We start from the raw sequence: 21,784 nt of genomic DNA, 5'->3' as shown, positions 1-21,784 counted from the left end.
TTCATTGTGTGTCCAGGCACTGAAACACATTGACATCTTTTCTGAGATTTAAGTTGTGTTAGGTTTAATGATTTTTTTTTTAAAGACTGTCCAGAATACTCACATGGAGAAGAAATACAATATCCTCAGGGCCTGAAAGAAGAAGCAAGCACACTGGCTTTTACCTTTGGGAAACAGAAGTCAAGTCACCTTTCCCCCTTTCTGCTCCCCAGAAAGGCAGAATGCAAGTCCTAGAGGATGAGAAAGTGGCCTGAGACCTCTTCACGTACCTCTTCACACCCCATATAATATCTCTGTTCCTACGTGTTTCAGTAGGAGCCCAAGCCTGCTAACATTGAAATAACTTCAAGAAAGTTGGGCAGAAATGCTTTGCTCTCACTGCAGCGGGACCTATAGTCAGAGGACTAAGCTACACTTCCTTCATGCAGGTTCCTGTTTGATGCATCTAAATATTACAGACACGGATGACAGAGTTAGTTTACATACTACTAGACTTGTTTTCTAGGGAACTCTAAAAGTTTTTGCTTGTTTTTTGTTGTTTGTTTGCAGGGAGACTTGATTCAGAGAGAGACTTTGTAATTTGGGGGAATTCAGGCAACACTATTAGCAAAGTATAGTGACTGCTTTTCTCATCTCTGTACCTAAAACACCTGAGAAGCAGCAACTGAAGGAAGGCTGGGTTTGGCTCCCAGGCTGAGGGTAAAGCTCATGATGGTATGGACTGCATGGGAGCAGAGGGGCCACTGGCCTCTTCAGGGGGAGGGGGTCAGAAGGCTTTCCCCTTTCCCTTTCTATTTGGTACAAGACCCACGTCTGTGGGCACAGTGTTGCCTGTGTTAACTGCATCCTGAGCCCCTTCCCTCATCAGCTAAACATGAAATGCTCTCACAGACACTAAAGGTGTGTTTTCGAGGTGACTGAATCTAGTCAAGTTGATGATAAGATGAACAAGGTAACAGATAAGAAGATTGTGTGCTGGGGGAAGAGTTTTTTGTTTTGTTTTCTGTTGTTTTTTGGTTTTTTGGTGGTGGTGGTTGTTTTTGGTTTTTTCAGACAGGGCTTCTCTGTGTAGCCTTGGTTGTCTTGGACTTGCTTTGTAGATCAGGCTGGTGAGTTCTGGGATTACAGGCCTGTGTCACCTGCTTGGGGGAGAAAGGTTGTATAGTCTTCAGCTATGAAGCCACTCTGGGCCAATGAACAACATTCTGAACTTTTGTTGTGTTCTGTGAGATTGCCTAGCTTTGGTTGGAGGTGGTGCTGGTCAAATGGGGATGTCTCCTCTCAGGGCCAAGTATTAAGTCCTCAGAGAGCAGTGTGTGTGTCGAAAGACCAGATTATCCAGGAGCCTTTCAGTCCTCACTGCATGTCATGGCTCCTTTTCTTTCATGAGTTGGTCCTGAACCTCATGTGGCTCACAGCAGTCCTGGGCACACTGCAGACTGCTGTGTCTAGTGACCTTGAAACTCTGAGAAGGGAACACACAGAGCAGGACCTTTAACACTTGCCATCTGCCTCGTGCAAACAGGAAGGGGTCATGAGCTCTTTTCCTCCTTCTGTGCTGAACTCAGCCAATCAATTGGGGAAGATCAATTTCCATAACACCTGCCAGGTGACCAAGAGGGAAGACACCAACTCCCTGTCTGTTCACGATGCCCACATGAGTTTGGAGAGGAGGAACAGAAGGACAGCAGTCGTTTAGGAACGTAAGATGTCAACTCAAAAGGAAATACAGTAATGGTAAGCATGGATCACAGGGCAGGGAGGCTGTGTTCTGATAGGGCTTGCCCAGTACCTTCATCCCTTCGACTTAGGCTGCCATTAAGGACTTCTGTCATCTTCAGCAAGCCCACGCTGCCTGATACAGTTTTATTTACAAAGAGAAAGCACTGCTTATTTAAAAGTACAGATGGCTGTGTTTCCTCTAAAAGAAATTTGTGGTTTAAAATTATATCAAAAAGTGGTTTCTGCCCTAAAAAGTAGCATTATAGACATAGCTGCATAGTTTAAAAATTAGAAGCAGGGTTAGGTGAGTAAGACTGCTTACTGTGCAAACATGAGGCCCTCAGGTAAGTGCCTCAGCTTCCATGTACAAGCCTGGGGTGGCTGCACATGCCCGCCACACAGCACAGGTGTGAGCAGGCACTGAGGGACAGAAGCAGAGAGTTCCAGGTTCAGTGAAAAAAAAAATTGAGGTAATTCAGAGAATGACTTAGGAGGTCAGATAATGCCCAAAATTATCCTGTAAGCCCCATCTGTCCAAGAACCAGGTAACTTCCTGGAATGCTGGGAATTGTAGTTCTTGGAAAATAACAACATCTCATGGAAAGGTTCGGTGGCCTATAGATGTGCCCTTTTAAGCCCCTGCACCATGTGGCTGGGGCCATGGTAAGCTGGGAAACTCCAGAGAACAGTCCTGACAAAGTCCATCCCTTGGTCAGTATTAAATATTTAATAAGGCTTGCTTTAAACTTGCCCCAAAATGGTGGAGTTGGTTTTTTGGTGACTCTCAGGATTAATAGACACTGGGAGTCCTCTCCAGTCCTCCAGAAGAAGCAGCCTCCGAAGCTGTATGCAGCCTCAAGGCCCGTCCTCCTCTTGTGGAACCCATAAAACTGACGTGGAAGGTCAATAGTCCAGCTTCACAAAGTAGTTTTGTAAGTTTCAGAACCATGGCTGGAAAAGTGATGTGTGTCTGTGTTTCTCCCCTTTAGAAGTGATTTCTTTATGCATACGGAGTGTTTGCTTCTGAACCTCATTTACCACAGCTGTGGACTCTGATGCTGTGCATACAGTGGACTTACAGGGACCTGAGCCACTCTCTCATAAAGCCCCAGTTTTCAGAGGATCAAACACTGCTCTTTCCACATTGTATTACAATTATAGTGTCAGTCTGTCAGCACGCAGGTAAGAATGACAAACTATTGTTTCAGCTCATATTTTAAGATATTTTTTAACTGTTTTACGATAGCACATGATTTATTGTTGGTTTTTATATCAAGCAGACACTCAAAATGTTATCTGGGAGGAGGGGCTCCCACTGCAACTTTTTGGAATTTCTGTGGCTTGCTTATTAAGGAAATGCATGATACATGTTTTTGCAATTAATCCTCATGCCCCTCCTACCTTTCCCAGCAGAGGATGAAACCTGTGGATATCCCTTCTCTCCCCAACTTGTCACCCTGACATTCTCTTCCCCTAATTATTTTCATTAATTAATACATTTTGCTACTGTTGTTATAAAAATATTTGCCATCCTCCCCCCAGCTCAGCCCCTCGCCGGAGCAATGGGTAGAGAGACACGTTGGTGGTGGTGTTGTTCTCCCATCAGTCAGGGGCAGAGCACACGTCAGCTGTTTGTTCATCCTTGACGCTTGGCTTGGTGGCCAAAGCTGTTTCATGCCTAGGACTCATAAAAGTCAAATCAAGTCCAGGCAGCCCAGGACAGGAGGAGGAAGACAGACAGGTACCTCACACCACCATGCACCCACACACTGCCCTCCAGAGCCTGGCACAGGCGGGCCACAGACACCTGCTTGCTACCACACCACGCAGGAGGCCCACCGGGAGCATGGCCAGCCTGCAGCAGGAGCCACCACAATGAGGATGTGGTGGTCAGATGGAGAGAAAGCAAAATGGAGCAGCTTGCTCAGCAGGAAGAGAGACTGAACTGGAGACTCCAAGGTGGAGGCCAGTGACCTGTTCTGAGTGGCCAGCCCCGCCTCCTGGGGCCATGGTGAGGTCCTAGCCAGAGCTGTCACTGAGGCCATGTCTGAGTTAATAGCTACCCAGAGGAAGGGTCGGTGTAGCTGTCCCCAGTGGCTCACATTACCACTGGAGAACATGGGAATGTTCCCGGTGGGGGCAGCCTGGAGGGACCACTTGGATGTCGAGGGACTGTGAATAACTGGCCCCGCCCCTCCCTGGGTGTGGCACTCTGGAGAGCTGGCCCCACCTCTCACTGCTGGCCCCACCTCTCACTGCTGGCCCCACCTCTCACTGCCGGCCCCACCTCTCACTGCTGGCAGCACTCTCCCAGGCAGCACAGTGAGCTGGTCCTAGCAGCGAGGTGTGGGCAAGCTAGCCCTGAGGGCGCGAGTGTAGGAGAGCTGTCCTTACCACTCCTCTGCTGTGGGGTGGCATGGGCATAGAGGTGATGGCCCCTGTCCCTCACCACCTCCAGCAATCGGGAAAGCAGCAGAGCTGACTGGTGCCAGGGTGCAGGGTGGTCCAGGTGAGCCAGCCCTCCCAAGGGCGAGAGTATGGAGAGTTAGCTCCACCACTCATCTGCTGTGAGGTGGCGTGGGTGCAGAGGTGGTGCCTTGTCTCCCTCGCTCCTCACCGTCTGTGGTAGTCGAGAGTGGGTCAGCTGGCCCTGCCTCTTGCCAGCTGCAGCTGGGAGAACAGGCACCTCAACCGGGCACCACGGTAGGGCCGGCCTTGGTCCTGCTTTGTGAGGTGTAGGTTCGAGAATGACACCCTCCCTCCCCTCACCCTCACCTCCTGCAGCAGGAGAACTCATATTGGAGTCACAAGATTTCTCCCTGGTGGTTCAAATAAATGAGAGAGAGAGTGGTCCGACCAGTTCAGCTACCACACAGGCCCAGATCCAGGGCCCTGAATTAGCCCACCCCAAAATTTATATCATCAGTAAATGGTTGGGACTCTTGAAAGGGCCAGTCCTTCTGTTCCAGACATACAGGATCACCGTGATACTGAGCCACAACAGGCTAACCAGGAGGAGTTCTGGTGAGGAGGATTCAATATTGATGGTGTCAGAGAAGCCAGAGATCTCGAAGCACACCAATGACTGATTGCAGTGAACATTTGCAGTGAAGATGTGTGTACAGAGGGATATACTGTGGGACACACTGTGACACACTACAGCTTCCATGATGAATGTTCTCTGTGCTTTGGTTTTGGTTGTTGTTGTTGTTGTTGGTGGTGGTGGTGGTGGTGGTGGTGGTGGTGGTGTGTGTGTGTGTGTGTGTGTGTTTTATTTTTGGGGAGAACATCACAAGGGTGAAAGGTCAGATATGAGGGGTATGGGAGATGAGTAGGGCTGAGGTGCATGATGTGAAACTCACAAAGAATCAATAAAATATTAAAAATTTTTGACATCTTTTTCAAGTGACAAAGTTGAAACTATAGCAAATAAGTAACCAATTAATATCTATATTAAATTATCACTCCAAGTTTCTATGCCATCACAATAACGGGAACCAAGTTCTAAGACCTCATCTTAGATGCTGAATAGAAACACCCATTATTCCTTATCCTCTCCTTCTTCCCAAAGAAGAACAAGTTCACCTGAACGGATGCACAGACAAGCAGATACCTCCAAGTTAAGGCAGGTTCTAAGGTTTGAAAATGCCTTCGCCTGCCCCAAGCCATGTGAACTGTAATGGAGTAGGCATAACAGAATTACTCATGGGCTGGGTGGTAAGCCTTAGGACACACACACACACACACACACACACACACACACACACACGCAAATCTTTTCTCTTAGTGATCCTGAGACTTCAGGTCTTACTTAGGGGATAAAAAGAAACAGGAAACCTCTGGGCTTGGAGGAGACCCCTTGCTGGGCCAGGCAAAGACACAGAAGGGGATTCCAGCCCTGAACCAGTGGGTAGAAGGTAGTTGCCAGGGCCAGCCCAGGTACTCCATGGAAGAACAGTGGGAGGTTCCCTGGCTCTCATGAGCCCACACACCTCTAGAGTGGTCACTGTGGAAGGTCTCTGGAGACCATGCTACACTCTGCCACCCACTGGAAGCTCCCAACCATGCTTGCTTCTCTTATCCACTCCAGGCCTAGAGGTCGTAAGAGCTCTTAATCTTTCAATATTCTGTTAGCACTCAGGCCCACCATTTAGAGACAAGCTAGAAACTTCAGAAACATATTCCTCCTTTCTCATTTATTTCTTCCACAGGAAATACTTACATTTTAAATGACAGTAGTAGCAGGGATGATTTAGCAAATGACAAGTCAGGCCAGAACAAATGTTTTTCTACCTTCGTGTTGGCCAAATTTCTGTGTGTAAAACTGGACCGAGTCTTCAGTGTTCTGGGGTTCTCTCAGTTCTGGTCTTCTTGAAGGAAAGGATTCAGTTGAGTGACACAGAAGCTCACGCAGTTTATTTAGCAAAGCAAAGCATTCCGAAGAGAGACGGGCGTGGTCTGTCCTAAACAGGCCACGGCCCAATGGCTTCCGCCTTGTGGGGTTACACGTTTCATGAGGTGCTGGTCTATACATGGAGCAAGGTGATTCCTTTCAGTCTCTGAAAATGGAGAATGTGGTGGGCCAGCTCTCCCTTTCTTGCATTTCTTTCCATGATGCTCTAAGAAGAGCTGCTACAAGAGGTAGCCGAGCTACAGTGCAGATGAGGCTATGATAAAGATGACATGGCTTGAAGACACAAATCCTTTCTCAGCTCACACGTGGGAATGAGTTCCTCAGCTTCTGATATGAGGGAAGCAACCTGTCTTCCCAGTTAGCCACAGGGGCATTCTGACCCTCAGGAGACAGCCCAGGTTTCCTCACAGCTGCCTCAAGGCCCTGTGACTGCCATCAGAGCTATGTCAGTTAATGCATTTCATTATTTTCTTTTAATTGAGGCTTTACATTGAAAGCTGGGGCCAGACACCATTTTCACAATTCCCGGACAGATCCCTGCACTGGCGGGAATAGAAGGAGCAAGGTCTCACGGCCCCTTCTCCTAACACTGCTCATCATGCCTGTCTTCTCCCTAACAGTAGGGATAAGCAGAAGGTTGTGCAGCCAAGGAAGTGAGTCCTGCTCTTCCAAACTCCTGAGGCTCCACAGAAGCTCTCTCTGCCAAAGGGTCAGGCTGAAAGAAAAAAGGGGAGGGGGAGAAAGGGGACCAAGGAATGGCATCCCTAGTTTTATTGGTGCAAGATAATGAATGCATCAATGGGAAGGAGCCGGTGACCTTGCAAGTCCAGCAAGCTGACCTCTAGCACACACTGGCCTTGTGAAGTCTGCGTCCAGCAGGATCTACATTGTGTCGAATAAGGCGATAGGGCTGATCTTGTAACAAAGAATTAACTCACACCACTGGTGACTGCTGACTGCCTGCCACACTTCCTGTGTTCTTGAAAGGACTTCTTCATCAAAGCAGGCAATCAGAAAGGCCTCATAAAAAGGCTCGAGGTGCCCCCCAGCAAACCAGCCCCATTTGCAGTCAGCTCAATTATTAAAGAGGAAGTAAGTCGCCTCTTCCTCGAATTGACCTTTCCACCAGGAACCCTGTTTAATTTTTTAATTGTCTTTCAAATTACTGTAATTTTACAAAATGAGCTGTGATTTCCGGATAAAAACTCTGAGCCAGGTCTATAGCAAAATAAGAACTTTAAATATTTACTCGCTTGTCACTGAACGGTTACCTTCTATTTTGATTTGTTTTCCTCCACTATCTCTTAAGCTGCCAGGTGAGGCATCTGGGTTCTCTGATCTGCAGCAAGCAAACCCAAGAGTAGACGGAATATCCAGGTCTTCGGACAGAGCGCCTGACCTCTGAGTTTGTAGGAAGAAAGGACAGGGCAGACCTACCCCACAGGGCTGGTGGAAGATTAGATAATCGATAATTGTTGAGCACTTTAAACACGGAAGGTGCTGAGGTCCTGCCGAGCAGTGACTAATGCTTCACCAGAAATTAGAGCTAGCAAAGATAATCACCTTTGATCCAAGAACACAGAGAATAATCTAGAAAGACTCCTCTGTTAGAGTCATTTAAATCATAAAGGAGAATGTGCTTTGATCCTATTGTAGGATCCAACAATAGGCACTTTCCATTTTAGTTCAGGGAAGATGAACTCATAGAAACCCCTAGAAAGAAAGAGAAAGTATTATTTGAGGATGTTTTTCAAGTCTGATATGGCCTGGGGGAGACTCTGGACAAAGCCACATGCCTTTCCTTGGATTGGACAAACAGTGCATACACAAAAAAGTGGTCTTTCCATGAAAACAATATAAAATCACTGTTGATTTTACCTTTTTGGATATTCTGAAGCTGTTTCAGAAGTAATTGCCTGACCAGCTGTACTCCTGTTCTAAATATTTGGCCAAGCATTCCTCCTTATAATATATAAAAAGAACACTCAACTTTGAAAGCACACAGACACAGCAAGACAAAGATAAATTTATCGACAGCCAGATTCTGAGCCTAATTGTAGCCGACGGCACTCACAGTAGCATTTGTCTAATCAATTCACATCCTGCAAAGCACGTTGAGATTTTTTTTTTCATTTAATTAAACATCATATTCATCTGAGCCTCTTAGCGATGTGGGTGGGAAAAATCAGTTTACACAGGCTTGCCTAAAAATAATGAAGCGAACAACTTTTGGAATAATCTCTGAAAGGATATACAAGTTGGTCCTTCTGCTAATTGACTTTGGAAAACATCTAAATTTCTTCTCTAATTAGTATTCTGTAAGATATATGAAACTGTCCTCAAGTGGGAGTTCACTGTATCACTTCTGACTACACAGAGCTCCTATCTCTGAATCCTCATTCACTGCCCACATGTCAAAAACGTGATCCTGAAGAATTCGCACTGTGCTGAGAGGCAACACCAGAAGTTCACAATCTAGAGCGTGTGTGGCTTGTTTCAGCCGATCCAGCGGGAAGGCTTTGCAGTGAGAAACTTAAAATTCAGGTGTGAACACTGAAGAGAACGCTGGCTATGACAAACAAGAAGGAACCCCAGGAATGGACTTCAGCTTCTCACGACCCTTTGCCAGCTGGGTGAGGGTCAGCAGGGGAAACCAACCGTTGTCAGTCTCATCACAGCCCGGGCGCCCAGCACGAATTGTCTGTCTTGATCATAGCAAGAGCTGGATGCAGAGACGCTGGCCGGGTTTTATGAATGAGAAACCCCAGATGTGGACAGCCCACATGTGGCCACCATGGAGCCCCCTTCTCCCCGCCACACTTCCTGTCCCTCCCCAGGCTGCTTCCCATGTGGCGACACCATTTGTTTTTCTTTAAATTATATCATCATCACTAGAGTCAAAGACCAATACAGCAGTCTCTCTTCTTTGCCATTTTATTTACCTGAGTTTTACCTCTGAATATGTTAAATGGAATATCATAGAAATAAATAATCCATACATCTAAGTGATTCTTATTATAGTATATCTTATAATGGTTATATTTTATTATTTATTGCTCGTGTCTTACCATATCTGGCTGATATGATGAACTGAGCTTTCCATCACGGGAATGCATGCATTAGGAAAACACAGTGCACACACGATTAGAAGCTCTTGGTTTTTATGGGATCCCTGGTGAGGGAAAGGGTTTGGAACATGTCCCCTGTGAATACAGGGACCTGCCACATTGTCTCCATCAATATGGCACTATTCAGTCACTTCAGCCTGCCCCAACAAGATGCTTTCTTTCATTTTAGTGTCAATTCCTTGTTTGCCAAATGAGAAAGTATCCAGACAGTCAGCTCCAGCTGTGACATTGCCTTCACAGACTGGCAGAGTCTTAGCTTCAACTACATTCGTGGCATCAGAAAGCAGAATATGCCTGATTCTGTCCTTTAGACATAACCTAATGACAGACCAATATCGAAAGTAAGCAATTGCCTGAAGTCCATTTCAATTCACAGCATCCAATATTTCTACTATAAAATAATAAAGTGTTCCTAGAAATATTAGAAGAAACCCCATTATTTAATTACCATAAGGCCTTCTGGGACAGAAGTAAAACATGATTTAGGTGCGTGAGCAGTGGGGATGGGGCAAAGAGGGACGGAAAGCAGATTATACAGCTGAAACGTGAAATGCTAGTGGGAAAGACAGACAATTGCGGATAAGCCAGCACGGTGATAGATGAAATGCAGAAACAAAATAGAATCATGAGGAAGGAAAAGTGTGGGCTACCGTGGTCGTTTGAGGTCGAAGCAGCCGCACAGTCAGAATCAAGGCCTCACCCTTCAGAGATAAAGTAAGGCTTCTGAGCCAGCATGGAGGGAAGTTGAGGCAAAGTCCAGTTCCTGCACTCTTAGACACCCTACTTCTCCTGAATCGGATTTGCCCAGCAGCTGGTTTGACTGTGAAAGGCAGTGTGTGGTACAGTGGTTTTTGACCCAGATGACCTGCAACAGAATGGCAGTCAAAGAGTCAAAAAAAAAAAAAACTGACAGTCTAGGCTATTAGCGATAGCCGGTCAGCAATACACAGAAACACCCACTAAACCAGAGAGGAAACCGGCTCACAAATTTAGTTTTTCCACAGGGATGTGGGACTCACAAATCAGAAATGCGGATACCTTTGGCTCCACCATGGAAGCTCATGCAAGAGACAATGTGACTCCCAGGTCAACTGAGTGGGGTAAACTCACTCTCTAAAACGTCCCAAACACCAGGAAAACGGTTATGCTATGGCTTAGGTCCTGCCCTTTGGGCGCCTTTTCTTGTAAAAGGGAGGGGTAGGGTCCTCTGGCTCCCCACACCCTGATCATAGCTTTCCGGTATTGTTGGGAAAGGGGCTCAAATTGACCCAACAAGACTTTAGTCAAGCAGTACTCCATTCGTCACCCATCTTCTGGTTAAAAATAAACTGCATATATTCAATTTGAAATAATATAAACAACTTTAATGAGAATAAAAAATTTATAAAGTCTAATAAGTATTTAACAATAATTTTAAGTGACAAAAACAAAAGGTAATTAACGCACCCACCAGAGTATGTTGGCTAAGATCTCCCCAGAGTAGCTGAGGGTGAGTAATGGCTCCCAAAAGTTTCCAGTGGGGGTCAACTGGGGGATCCCCGCCCTCCAATGCCAGTGTGACTCTAAAGTTGGGAAAGATGCAGAGCGCAGGGACAGTGCGAAAGAAACTCTGCCTTGGAACGGACTCCTCTGCCCCTAAGGCCAGCCACAGGAAGCCGTCTCCTGTGTGCTGCACACAAGAAGTTCTGTCCAACTTCCCTGAATTCTGCAATAGCACAGAGACCAGGGAACAGCACCACACTCTCTGGCATGGGGTCCATTTAGCAACTCAAGCACCTAGGCTTAGTTCAGTGAATTTCCCAGGGCCTGGAAGATACTCAGTTAGAAATACAGGGCTTATTTCAAGGGACAAAGACTGCCATCAGCATGGCAGCTAGGGAAATACTACCGTTTAGACTCCAAACAGGGCAACCTTCTTCTCTTTTAGGTGAGCAGAAGCCTTGCTGAAAAGCAGGAAGGGTCTTGCAAAGTAAACTAGAGGGAGAGTGTGCCTGCTCCCATTCTGCTGGGCATCAACACAGCAGAAATACCAACTTCTGGGGATGCCCAGGGACTGAAGAACATGGGGTTTGCACAGAGAGACACTGCCTCTTAGATGCTAATCTTCTGAATACTTGAATGCTATGTCAGCCTTGTCTGTCCCGGAAACCCGGCCATTTTCTGCAGAGGGACTGGGCATGCGTTCCCTGAAGGGTGTGGAGGCAGTGGCCAATCCACCTCTCAGCTTTCGCTACCCTGGGTCTTGGAGGCCTGTCCTTCCCACCATCTGTCTGTCTGGGAACTGAGAACATCAGAGCAATCGCCTCTTGTGAGTCACCGCTGCACCTGTGTCAGCGCTCAGCGCCTGACCCACCTGTCCACAGAGACCTTCCCATGGCTGCTCACAGGTCACTGTGGCCACAGGGCTGCTCTCTCTCTTTGTCCTTCAATTAAGCTCTTCACATTTCTTTGATGCCTTAAGTTGTAGCAAAATATTTTATCTTTTTGTGCCATCGAGGCAAATAAAACTGAAGAAAAAGAAGGAGAACGAAGCAGCAGCGGAAGAAGGAGGAGCCACAGTGAAGCGCAGACAATGGCTCCGAAAGCACTGCATGAGGATGCTAGGTTCATTAAAGGAGACAACAGGAAAGAGAGGAGGAGCTGCTCGGTTGGTGCTAAACTGTTGGAGGAAACACCGAGTTTACCCCCCTAGAGACCAGAAAAGGTTCTGAATGGATCAGCTCTCAAAAGGGACAGGTTCAAGCTGTGCAGGAACAGCACACAGCAGAAGGAAACTGTTCTGTGTGAGGTCAAGTCCAGAGCCCTCCACAGGAAGACCAAGCAGCAAGGTATGACAACAGTTTCTGGGTCTTCTGCAGACACAGGATTTCCCAAGCTTTCTGTGACAAAGCCCTGCTGATTTGAGAACTATAAGAGCAAACAAAGAATTTAAAATCATCACACGTCACATCAGCTTGGTGCTCAAAGGCTGTGGGAAGAAAACTAAATTGTTGAAATCATTCAAAGTAGCAGTTACTCCCCTCAAGACCGTGCCCCTGCCCTTTCAAGCAATCATTTCACTAAAAATATTGTGCATTCAAAAATAATTTCTGTACTTAAAAGTACAAAGAAAACTGAAGAAAAAAAGTGCTAAATTTGATTATGCAAAAAATACAACGCTTTTTTTTAAAAGATGCAGATATCATTGAAAACTAGAGCGTCACCTTCTCAGATACGTACTGTACAAGGAAATAGTTTTAGAAACACATGTGGTGTTATATAATAGCACGGAGATAGGTATCAACAAACATTTTTGCTCTACAAGTATGTGTTTATGAATGTATGTTAGAATATATAAGTATGAATGTGTATAAGGATATTTGAATGAAGTAACTGCTTATGACTTTAACTCACTAAATGACTCCTAAGTGCCAGCCCTTAATAAAGAGACAAAAGCCATACCTTTCGGGTCCACAGCAGGGAGGTGTGGAGAGGAGAGTTCTGGAACCAGCCACACCCTCAAAAGGAAAAACCTGTGAGAGAAATGCCTTGAGCTCACAGTATCTTTTTGCTGCTGAGTTGTCTGCATTCTTGAATAGCATTGACAAGATGAGGAAGTAACTATGCCCAGCTTAATGTCTGAAATCAGTACAGACCCGCATACAGCAATGAGAGGACGAGGCCATTTCAAAAGTCGTTATCTGACACTCAGCTGGTGGTGGGATGCTGCAATCAAGAAGGCGGCTCTACCAGGGCCAAGCTTATAGCTACACTCCAGGTGTGCTGAGTGCCGAAACTTCCCCCAATACAGGAAACTCCACTGCATAATTTGTAGCACTGGAGACTTGTGTTCATGCTTGCCTGTCTTACAAACATTTTCAAGAGAAAAAAATTCATCCTCTGAATCTTCAAAGATAGATCATGCCGTTTGTACCAGAAGCTCAAGTGCACCGGGAGCAACTGTGGAGCTGATGGTCTGATTTGCAGCTCTAGGTTGGTGATCCACCAGTCTGGATAAACCACCCAGTCCTTCCCCTTGTCTTATCTGTGCAATGGGTGAAACTGCGAAGCTTGAAAAGGGAACAGCTGGATGCTTAAACACAGTAACCTGGGTGACAGCCTTTGTAAACCGTGCAGGGTAGGGTTTTGTTAAAGAGAGAGAGAGAGAGAGAGAGAGCAACACAGAGCTGATCAAACTGTTAGCTGCCTGGGTTGTGCACTGGAGAACTCCGTTGTTCAGGCCATCCTGGCTCATTTCAAAGTAAAACATGAATATGGCTGCTCTCCCGGAGCTGCCCAGTGTAAATGAGATTTGCCTTCATGGTTTTGCCACCACAGAGGCAGCACCCTGTGAGATCAGTCTTCACCTTCAGCTCTGTAGCAGGCCAGATGCTGTGGTGGGCAGAAGCTCCAGTGTGACCCTCCCCATGATCCTGCTGCCGCCTCTGTCCTGACCCAGACACTCTCAGCTGGAGTGAGACGGAAGCCAACTGCTTTTTTATTTAGACCATTGAGAAAGAAGGGTGCCACAAGGCACCACTGAGGAGACAAGTGCCCAGGAGACAGTTCCGGAAGAACAGGGTGGACATCTGTGAATTGCAAAGGGATGCACACAAAACTCACACTAAAATACCTACGAGTTAGTGAAAGAAATGGAGAAGCCGTTTCACCTGCTGACAGGACTGTGCAGTCATAATTACAGCTGCCTCCTGCCTCACCTTAAAATATGAAACCTTGGAGTTTTCTCTTCAGTGACTCGCCCTGTGGCTTCTTCATAACCTCCACCAAAAATTACAACCCAAAGCCCCCACTGGGTCTTGAAACCAAGAGGAGGAGTTGTGTATCTGATTAGCAATTAAAATAAAATGGGGAATGATGTACTATTTCTTTCCTTATCCCTCCCTCGTTTTTCCTCTCTTCCTTCTCCCTCCCTCACTTCCCTGCATTCTTCATCTTGAATTCAATAAATATTTACTCACTATTTACATGCTATGCTTATGGGAATACAAATATGAAACAGAACTCTCGTATTTCTGAATATAACACAAAACCGTATGAAAGGAGTCGCACTGGATTTATTATGTGTCTTTCAGGAGCTTTCAGAAATTCTTTCTATGGTGTATATCAGGGAAAATATATAAGAGTACAGGGAATAGTGGAATCTGATTCTCTCCCTAAACTGGCAAGAAAAGCAACTGAATTCAGAGCCAGTGTATATTTAAATCCATCAATTCGAAAAACATGTGTTCCCTGGATAATAGAAAATAAAATTAAGGAATGGGTTCAGGGGCTGGTATGCAGTCTCTGGGAGTTTAAAAGAACATATCACATCCTGTAAATGTCGGTGTGCTTGTGCTTCTGAGAAAGCGAGCAGGTCGTGTAGGACTGGCGTTTGGATAGGAGTCCTTCTCTCCTAAGTGGAAAGCTGCCCAGCGGGAGATCCCATCCAAGATGCTCTGGGAACTACCAAGGTGGCGGAGACCTGGTTCTCACCTTCAAGAGGCATGTAGTCACCAGCTAGACAGGAAGAGGGGAAAGAGATGCATCCTCCTCCAAAAAGAGGACAGACCGGTGAGATGAGGCCAGCTGTGCAGGCGAAGGTGGGTGGACAAGAATATTGTTGCTGCCCCATTACTGAGTGCCTGAGTGGGGAAGATAGTCGGGATGGAATTGGGGGGTAAATTAGGTTTTAAGAGGATGAAGAAGAGGACATGTGTGAGCACCAGGACCCGAGCTCGTATACAGCACACACGTGAGGAGCGGGGCATGACGCCCGGCGCTGGGGACGAGAGGCAGAAGGACCCTGGCGCTGGATGGCCGGGCAGCTTAGTTAAAGCAGTGGCTTCCGTTAGATCCCGGGTTAAAACTAGGTGGCTTGCTCCCGAGGAACAACGCCAGAAGTTGACATCCTTAGGTCTCCATGCCCCCAGATTCACTAACACGTCTGCACGCGCATGTACACGTACACACACACCGGCACACACTGCACACGTGTACACACAGAAAGCTTTTTTAAAAGGCTGAAGGTAGAGAAAAGCAAGGCAGCAGTGGGCGTCAGAGACAATGCAAGTTAAAACAGGAGGTGATGAACTGTGAAGACTTTCCCTCGCCCTGTTGGATCCGGGTGGGTAGAGAGACGCAAGCTGTGTTTGGGAGAAGGCCCACAAGGCTTAGGGTGTAACCTGCTGAGGGACCAGGTCCAGCATTGCCGGCCACCACTGACCCTCTCTGTCTGCTTCTGGCAACAAAGATTGTCCTCCAGTCTGGAGGCTGCAAATGCTCCGAGAGGCCCCAGGCTCGGGGAACATGCTACTCATCAACGGTTCATGTTCACATTGCTCCTGAAAGATGTGACTTAGCCAAGTCACACCAGGAAGTATGTTCCTGTGCCCTGTATCCATTCTGTCACCTAGGGGAAAAAAGGCCACCTCTAATCAAAAGCTGTTAGCACGCTAACCTCTTGGCCCAGTCTTCAGCTCTGCTGCATGGTGTCATTTCAGGGAACTCTGGAATCATGGCTGGTTTCAGCCGATCCTTAGGAATGGGGTCCTGGAGCTGGGAATTTAGCGCAAGCTATTAGGATGCTTTCCTGGTATGTGCAAAGCCTTGGGCTCCATCGCCATCAACAGGGTGTGCCAACACATCTCTAGTCCTAGCACTTGAGAGGAGAGGCAGGAGAATCAAAAAGCTCAAGATTATTCCTAGCTACACAGCGAGTTCAAAGCCATCCTGGGAAAGCTGAGACCTTGCCTCAAGAGAAAAGAAATGGAAAAGAAGATGGGTGCTGCCAGGGATGTTTCTATAGTTCGGTAGGACAGCCCCTAGCAAGCCTGTCTTCACTGTGGTCATGCCTCTGTGCCCACTGGCCCAGCCACTTGCTGTATCTTTTGGAAATGGGCATCTTGAATGTTTGTTTATTGATAAATAAAGAAGTTAGCATCATTTTTTTTTCTTACCTGGAGTTTAATGAGAATCATGTGAGAGTTGAAGCTGAGGGAAGAAATCCTAAAACTTCAGTTTAGGAAAGCTCTGGCCGCATGTCAGAGTGATCATGTCTCAATCCTGGGGCTTGCCAGAGAAAGGAGAAACTAACATCCACGGGTTTATTTTGTTTTGTAGCCCTGCCCACCTTTAAGGACTACAGAGAAAAGGGGAAGAAGTATGCCTGGTAGGTATGAAAAAGTCACAGGAACATTGGCCCATACATTTCTATAGCAACTAAATGGGCAACATAACAATTATGTTCACAGAAGTTATTTGAAAGAGCTTTCTCGATAACAGATATACAAGCCTGGCTAGAGGATGAGACAGACAAATAGAAACATTCTTTCTTTCAGTTCAAGTTTGATTCGCTATTTGTCTCAGCTCCTGATTCCCCCTATTATACACTGAACTCCTTTAGAGAGAAGGAATCTCCCTTTGTCTCTTTGATGGAATAAAAGCAATGCTTCAACCTTTTCTCTTTTTTTGTTGGGACATCACTCAAAAGAAGTGGAGTGTTTGTCCACCAAGCACAGCATAGGGAGCATAGGAAAAATACCTTGGACAAGTATTTTCCCAGAATGAAAAATAAAATCGAATAAAAAATAGTCACTGAGACCAACCACAGAGTCACTGTGACTTTGAAGGCACAGAACAGGAGATGGCTGCATTTTTACTTCTGTTTAAAACCTCACATTATGAAAGAAACATAATGAACTAAATTAATCTTCTCAAATTGGGATGTTTTTCCTCAAATTGAACTTACAAATGTTTTTAACTTTTTAAAAAATATTTGGTCTGTGTATCTAAAATACTCCTAAAATTTAGTGGCTCAAAATATTTACCTCAAGCCTCTTTCTTTCTTTCTTTCTTTCTTTCTTTCTTTCTTTCTTTCTCTCCCTCTCTCTCTTTCTTACTTCTTTCTCTCTTTTCAAGAAATGTGGAAAACATTAAGGAAAATTGTGTTGGTCTGTACAATTTTATTCTGTTAAAGACAGGTTTTATGATACATTTAGCCTTTTAAATGGCACTAATAGTCCCTAGGGACACATGGTTTTTCCTCTCATGCAACAATTAAGTCCATTTCAATGCTATTTGGATAAGTTGAAACAATTCAGTCACTGTGTGCCTGCTATCAGGTACCACAGCAAACCCGGAGGGGACACCCAGTCTCACCTGAATAACAAAGTTTTAGCCAACTTCAGACATGTACCAAAGGATTTGCCTTTTCCGCATTCCGCTCGCTTATTTTCCCCTCATTTCTTGCAGGAGGGGATAATGAGAGCCTCCACACTGGGTGCTGGTCAGACTGACTCGGTAATGAATGTGGTTAATCACAATTGCTCTCTTTCTCCTCCCTGTCTGGAGTTTGAAATGTGTTTCCCACTAGAACCCAGCACGGCTTCTTTGATTTATTTATTTATTTTTTTTTAATCAAGTTAGCTTGAAGATGGGGGTGCCATTTGTGTGCATTATGGCTTTGGGTAAAGACGTATTTTGGTAGTTGGAAATCCGTTCACAAAGCATATTTGCATGTTGCTCAATTATGAAGCTCAATTATAATCAAATTATCTCTGACTGAGGAATAAGGGTGTCAGAGGAAGTAATTTAGTGAATTCCAGATCCGCACATTTAGCTCACACTTTTAACTTAAAGTTTAGTCACTTAGAGGAAAGTAGAAGTCCAGGAATGTGGTTCTTTCAGCACCAAGTCCCCTAAGAAACCCTCTTCCCGTCCCTCGGACATGTGAGCTGCTGAACTGGAAAAACTGCTGGCAAAAAGCTCTTTTTCTTTTCAATGCAGGCATATGTTTTTTTTGTTGTTCTATGGTACAAGAAATAGAGATACTTAACCATGCTGGGAAAAAATGAACCCAGGATTTGGAACTCATGGGGCCATTCTTGGTTAGTTTCCAGCCTCCTCCTCAAATCTAGGAGTACAGGAGAGAACCCAAAAGACATCAAAAGAAAGGAGCCAAGCCATCAAGACAAGCAAGGAGACCACACAGGTGACCAGCAAAAAGGCTTGGTTTGAATTGCTAATCAAGTTGTTATCTGGGCAAATACATTTTCACAGATACAACTTCCCTCTTAAGTTCATTCAGATGATAGCACTAGCAATGGCAAAGTGTCTTGTCATGGCACAGTGTGATGAAGTGCACAACTTACCTTCAGTGTTCATTCTTAGAGAACCAGGCCAGTAAGGAAGCACAGCCCTCTAGCCCACGGCTGTCTGCATTCTAAGAACCGGGGTCCCACGTCAAGTATGTGAGCACGTGGCAGCATGGGGCATTGCTCAGATCGTCCTTCGTGTGGCTAAGCAAAGCCACCGCAATTTTATGAGCTCTCTCCAGGCTCTGAGTCACAGCACCCCTCAGCAGTGAAGCCAAGAGCTGGCCACCTTCCATGATCTGCGGACTGACTGACATTGTAGTTCTGGTGCTTTGCAACAAGTAAGCGGGAAGCAACAAATTAAAGAATCCGGAGTTGCATGTACTTCACTATGGGGGCATGGGAAAGAAAATTATGTGAATCCATGGTTTTTATCAGAGTGAATGAGGTTTAGGGTTTAGACTACTTTATATCTTTGTGCTTGGAATGAAGATACAGATGTATAGCTAGTTTTGAGGGAGAAAAAAAAAAACCCAGCATCTTCTTCAGCAAGTATCCAAGTTCAAAATTGTAGTGTAGAAGTTTACTATCTTAGAGAGAGAAGGTGTAAAGGCAGATAAAAATGCCTGAAAGAATTCTATAGTAGTAGTAAAGAAGGAGTTTGTTGTTTTTAGTGCAATGCATTTGGAACTGATTCATTTTGTGAACGCATTCAAATTGTGCATGTGATTGTAGTTTCTTTGGTGAATGTGAAGGTGAGAGGTAAACAGGACTTTAATGCAGGGAGGCTAACGGACATTTACTCTTTCTTTCTCTGTGTGATTGGATAAGGAGGAAGTTAGTTTGGGCCCAAACTAATACATTGTCAGAGAAGATGGAGATCAATACAATTTTCAAACTAAATAAGCCCTTGCTCCTGGTTTTATTGCTCTTGCCACTTACAAAACAAAATGACTCCAGTGCTTTTGTTCACGTGTGTAACAGACAAAGCCAGACAGAGTTGCTAACATGAGGACAGTAGCTGTTTACATTTCCCCTGGGTTTAGGATGCAAAAGCAGCATCATATTTATGAACTTTGCATCCTAAGCAGGTGCCTTACCCCAAATACCTCAGAATCACTAGCATTATCAAAATGTACCAAATATCTAAGTATATGTGATAGGCTAGAAACCATGTAAAATGGGAATTAAAACCAAATAAAACACAGTATTTGTAATGGGAGAAGCCACAGGGTTTGGCTAAGGCTGAATTCAATTTATCTATGAATTCTGATAGAAGAAAACATTGGCCCAACCTCAAAACCTTTGTAATCCCAGGGGGAAAAACCAAGGTTTTACTATTCATAATTTTATTTTATTATTTAATAGAATTCAGATTCTAATTTTAACCTTGAATCAGAGTTAAAACAAATTCAAAATTCGGGGGGATGTTATTGGGCAAAAATCCTCCCCTGAGGCAGAAATGATTGCATAGCGTCGAGAATAACCTTGTTTGTTTGTTTGTTTGTTTGTTTTTTGTTCGTTTGTTCGTTTTCCTTAGGAAGTCTCCTCACAACTTGAAGATATTATTTTCTCATCCTAGCAAGGAGAGTGGGGAGAGAGGAGTCCATCCCTCGGGGCTGCACCCGATTCTGCTTCTATCCAGATGAGTGACAGAAGGGAGATTGTTCCCCTGTGGGAAGAGACATTAAAGGCTGAGTGTCCTGAGCAGGTTCGCCAATGACCAAAGGATTCAGACCTCGGGAGGCACTTGCTACCTCCCAGGCTGTCACTCAGCCACCATTGAAGACAGCTGAAATGCTGTCACTCAGCTTACAGGTACCAGATGGCAGTAGATGTGGGAGTGGGTGGCCCTTCCACGTGAGTGGATATTTCGTACGGCAAATAGCTTCAGGTTTGGCCCTGATTTCCCAGAGCTCACTGCGTACAGGCAAGGTCACCCCTGGGCATCTCAGGGATGCCACTGTACACAGTTAAGGAAGCCGATGGCCTTCTGTCCCATGTTTCTGTGCAGTAAATGGCACCAACTGGCTTTGAAGTTTGTGTTGCTTAGACGACATCACACACAGACCTGCCAGGAGTTGCTGGGGACTTCAGGACCCAGTCTTCCAGAGTCATCCCTTGGATAAAGCAACCTCCATGACAGCATTCTCACTTAGAAATCGTTCATCCGTAGAGTGGGCATGGCGATTCCACAACATCACCCAGAGCTCAGGGTAGATAAATTGTGCAAGTGGCAGCGGCCACAACATTGCTGCTGTTGGCATCTACAATGACAGTGAGGAAGGTAGCACGGGAAACAAATTACTTTGCAAATTACAGAGCATGGCTCTGAAAATTAGAGGCTAGCTCTGCCAGCTAGAGCGATGGCTCTGTGGGCGACAGCACCGGCTCTGCAAGCAGAACGAGTTGAGGTTCGAGTCCCCAGCACTCACATAAAGAGCCACGCACAGCTGTGCCTCTAATGCCTCCCAGCATCCAAGAGTACAGACCCGCAGATACCAAGAGCTTCCGGAACACTTGCTTCCACAAACAAGCTGTGCCGGTCAGTGAAAGAGCCTCTCCTAAGGAAATGGAGTGCAAGGGCAGAGGAAGAAACCCTCATGTCCTGCTCTGGTTTCTGCGTGTGTGCACACTCCCACACACTCACATACGTGCACCATACATATGCGCACGCGCACACACACAAATTCAAAACGAAGCACTCAAGGTCGGTCAGCTTTGAGAAGGCATAAAACAGATGTAAACCCCGGAGAAGTTCAAGGCTGAAAATATGGATTTCAACATCCTCCTCTCCAGTAATTATAACCAGAAAGCTCCATCCAGGCAAGCCTGGGCCTTGGAAGTGGCCTAGAGCTCTGCCACAGGACTCAGCGGTAAGAAGTCACACCGAGCATGCAGTTCTTTGTTGCTAAGGTGACACGAGACTCTAAGTCTTTTTCCAAAACCAAATCAACCTGAGGAAGAACACAGCGATTTTGAGATGTGAGATGTGCTGGTGAGTGCTGTAAAATAGAGCCACACCATCTTCAGTTTGAGATCCTGCCAGGGGTGGCAGTGTCACTCAGCAGCACACCGCCCTCATGTCAAGAGGGTGACATGATTGACATGATTGCCATGGTCCCTGCCAATCTCCCTAGTCAGTGGAGCTAGTTAAAGCGTAACCAACATACAGGGACAGTCGCCCTCCTCAGGCACTCTCTCTCTCTCTCTCTCTCTCTCTCGCACACACGCACGAGAGCGCACGCGCACACATACACACACACACACACACACACACACACACTAAAGCTGCACGTTCATCGCTGCCTTTCAGACGTTACAGAAGGTTTCCTTTACACAGTTTTACAGTTGAAACTATCCCTAATATCTCCAGCTCTTACAGACTAGGTCTTTGAAAACCCTAAAGCAGATCAGATCTGAACTGCTTAAAGAGACGGAAGGTCTGG

At 45.8% G+C, this 21,784-nt stretch overlaps 1 non-coding gene across 1 annotated transcript; it reads left to right on the top strand.

Annotated features, from left to right (window-relative positions):
* The first annotated feature begins 3,274 nt into the window (after positions 1-3,274).
* Positions 3,275-3,413, top strand: LOC129670288 (small nucleolar RNA SNORA48). The gene has a single exon (XR_008719156.1). It is a non-coding gene; the product is annotated as a small nucleolar RNA SNORA48 (small nucleolar RNA).
* Positions 3,414-21,784: the final 18,371 nt, after the last annotated feature.

Source organism: Psammomys obesus, unplaced genomic scaffold, assembly GCF_907164565.1.
Source record: "Psammomys obesus unplaced genomic scaffold, mPsaObe1.curated_primary_1811, whole genome shotgun sequence".
Taxonomy (NCBI): domain Eukaryota; kingdom Metazoa; phylum Chordata; class Mammalia; order Rodentia; family Muridae; genus Psammomys; species Psammomys obesus.
Note: the sequence above shows the minus strand (reverse complement) of the source record. Positions and strands in the feature narration are given on the sequence as shown.